This window comes from Bubalus bubalis, chromosome X (assembly GCF_019923935.1).
Source record: "Bubalus bubalis isolate 160015118507 breed Murrah chromosome X, NDDB_SH_1, whole genome shotgun sequence".
NCBI classification, from domain to species: Eukaryota; Metazoa; Chordata; class Mammalia; order Artiodactyla; family Bovidae; genus Bubalus; species Bubalus bubalis.
Window position 1 is genome coordinate 123,472,105 of NC_059181.1, and position 3,681 is coordinate 123,475,785.

The 3,681-nt window shown below is 54.6% G+C and overlaps 1 pseudogene; it reads right to left on the minus strand.

Moving 5' to 3' along the window:
• Nucleotides 1-766: 766 nt before the first annotated feature.
• Nucleotides 767-3,351, minus strand: LOC102407142 (annotated as a pseudogene).
• Between the last annotated feature and the right edge of the window lie 330 nt (nt 3,352-3,681).

A 3,681-nucleotide genomic window follows, 5' to 3' on the forward strand; every position in this document is an offset into this window, starting at 1 on the left:
GATGGTGGTGCATGCTGAGAAGGACACAGGGCATGGGGTGGCAGAGGCTGATGGGTTGTGAGTCCAGAGAGGTGCCTTCTTGGGGTAGGGGTCATGCTCAGACTGAACTGCATCCATGGGCCGGAGCTCCAGCAGGGCCGGCCGCTGAGCTGTGGAGGGCGAAGCCAGAGGCGACGGCCACAGGAAGGTTGCATTTGACCTCTGGTAGAATTTCTGCTCCCCAAGGACTGGCATTATTGTCTGTCTCCTCAACGGCTGTCCCATACCGGGCAAACGACCTGGCCAGAGGCAGCTGATAAACAAATACCTGTCATTGAATGAACAGTCTTGAGTGTGGAGGTGCACAGGACAGGTGGCATCAGGCTGCAGATTAGGACTTAAGTAAATTAGGAGGCAGAGACAGGAGAGAGGCATACAGGATTTCTGAGTCAGGACTCCCAGCCCCCTTGGGCTCAGCTCCACCCAAGCCCATCTGTTCCCCAGACACTCTGTTTTTTTCCAGGATACTCTCTCTGGCCTTCACTCACCTGAGTGTCCTGCCCTGCATAACTTAAAAAGCAGCTCCGAGTCTGCTGCCACCACCTGTGCCTAAAGCATCTGATGTCTTTTCCACCTCTGCCTGTGTGGTGCTGCGGATAAGCCAAGGGTTTGATGTGGCTTTGGGGTCTTTCTCATTCACTGAGATCAGCTCCACCTGCAGGGCCGGCAAAGCCTCCAGCACCTCCATTGGGGGTTAGTCACTTGAAGCTCCTGTCCTTGGATGTTCCTAGCCCTGCTCCGCGGGCCTCTCCTCCCGCTCCTGCGAGGACAGCTTCTCCTGCTTCTCCTCCGCCACCACTTCAACCTCCTCAATGATGTCTTCCACCAGCAGCTGGAACACTTGCTGATCCCCAACACCTCTCCCATCTCCAGGGTCACTCCTTCCTCCACTGCCTCCCCACTGAAGAAGGCCGCCTCCTCACCTGGTGGGCCACCTGCTGCCTGTGACATCCCCAATGGTTCCAGCATGCTGGCAGGTCTCAGGGCCCCAGCACCCTGAATCCTCTGGCTCACACCGAAGAAGACCCAGGGTCTCCATCAGCAGCAGGACCCAGGGAAGGATGATGCTGACAAAGGTGCTTCATTCACCCTGCCTCCGTGAGAATCACCTGGGTCTCACATGCTGTAAGCAGAGCTGCTCTGGATGAGACTAAGACACACGAAGCCCCCAAGTTTCCAGTCTCAGCCTGTCACCAGCTACATGCATTACCTGAATCCAGGCACTGCATCTAGGCTGCATGAGCCTGAGCTTCCCCAGTGGGGAAAGGAGAGGGTCCTGGCCTCTCCACAGATCTGCCCTCAGGTCTCACCTCCCAAACCCCTCACAACCTCTGTATCTTGTCACTTATCTCTCATGGCAGGACCTTCCTTCTGGGGGTAGTACTTCAGGGGATTAACCCACAGGCCCTCACCAGTGATCTGCTGGCCACACAAGGGAGGTCAGCATGGGGCTTACCAGGCCCCAAGCCCTCCCATGGGCAGCCAAGAACCCCACCCTCAATCGGCCATTCTGGGCAGGCTCAGAGAGACTGCACCTGAGCAATCCTGTTCCATCCTGGACAGTTGTGGTCCAACAGACAGTTAAGGAAGTTCAGGCTGCTGGTGTCCAGCCTGAGGCTGGGAGCTCCCCATCCATCATCACAGACCCAGTGGACCGGAGAGGAAGTATACGCCCTATGTACTGAAGGAGTACTGGGGAGACAGGGAAGATTCAGGTAGGAGGAGCATCCACCTCCCTCTCCCAGCCACGCACACAGCCCAGGGAGCCAGGTTGCACCAGTGACGCCAAAGTGGTACTCCTTAATGATCTCTCTGTTCCTGAAGTACGGGTTGTCCCGAAAGAAAAATACCAGCTTTCAGCGGGACTGGGGATGGCCTAGTTCCTGCACCTTCCAGGACCAGGAGGATGGAAAAGGTGGAGGTGCAAGCTTCTAGGGTCTTCAGCTTGCCTGCCAGGCAGGAATCAACATCTTCCGATTTTCCTTTCCAAAGGCTCACACTGAAATCACACACACAGGTCACAGGATCCCCCACCTCCACTTGCCCTCCCAGCTCCCCCACCCACCTTTCCACAGGCACCCTCCCTGCCCTTCAAGGCCATCATGGACCTGAGAAAGTCTTCATCTTGTTCGCTGATCATGACGGATATATGGCGGTGGTTCATCATCTGCTGTATGTCAAGGACCTATTCATGCCCCATGCTGGGCAAGGAAAAGTCTTGAGTAACAGGGTTAGCCTCGGGTAGAGTGAGGATACAGGAACAGGCATCTGCAAGGACTCAGGGTACTCCCGCTTGCCTGGTGGCCAGACTGACATCCCCAGCCCCTGCCACACCATCAGATGCGCTCATCCCTCTGGGTTCCCTTTGGTCCTCTGGGACCCTTGTCCGCATCCCCCAAGGGAGGATCTGTTTCTGACCACTCCTGATGTATGCCTGGCATGTGTGTCCTGGGTAGTGGCATGTCAATTGCTTAAAATTTCAAGATCTGCAGTCCCTGCAGCATGCTTTCTCCATGGGCCAGTGTGTGTGTCTGTGCGTTTAGCAAGAGAGCCCTGGGTCTCTTACCTTCTCCCTGTCTTCACACGGGGTGGCATGGATGTACTGGAGTCAACTGGCACATGGTCTCTGATCACTGATGACATACCTTCCCCGCCAAAGTGTGTGGCTTCTATGCAGATGCAAGCCAAAATGAGCCTCCCAGAGTCATTTGCTCAGATACATACAGGTCGAGAGATTCCCAAGCTCTGCTGGCACTCATAACTCCCTCTGCCCCCATTCCATTGCCCCCCAATACCTTTGCCCCCCCCCCAGATGGCTGGTGCCCTAAGCCCTACCCATCTTCCTGCTCCTTTTCCTTCTCCTCCTGAGCATCTGACCCTGAAGAAGCAGCAGTAAGGAAACGGCTTTGGCCCCGAAGCCAGGGATGCCCTGGATGACGGCACTTCTCTGATTCAAGGGACACTTTCTACTCTGAAGGTCCTTCCTCTGGAGCTGAAGATAGGCTTTGGCGTCTTTCTCACTCATGGAGCTCAGCTCTACGTGCAGGGCTGCCAGCGCCTCCAGCACCTCGAATGGGGGCTGGTCACTCGAGGCTCCTGTCCTTGGATGTTCCTGGCCCTGCTCATCCGTCTTCTCCTCCCGCTCCTGCAAGGACAGCTTCTCCTGCTCCTCTTCCACCACCAATTCCACCTCCTAAATGATGTCTTCCACCAGCAGCTGGAACACTTGCTGATCCCCAACACCTCTCCCTACTCCAGGGATGCTCCTTGCTCCACTACCTCCCTGCTGAAGAAGGAAAACTTTACACCCATATTTTCATATGTGAAACATAGAAATGTACAGATTTCATGCAGGAAAATCATCCTTCACGTGTAAATATGCATGAGGCATGGCATCCAAAACCAGCGATCTAGAAGAACCCAGAGGAATAGGGTGGGGAGGGCCTAAGGGCCCTTAGGTTGGCCTAAGGATGTGTTGGACACATGTGCCCTTATGGCTCACTAATGTTGATGTATGGCAGAAACCATCACAATGTTGTATAGTAATCATCCTCCAGTTAAAGAAATCAAGTTAAATTACTAACAAAATAAAAAAGAAAGCACAAGGAACTCTACTCAGTGCTCTGTGTTGACACAAATGGG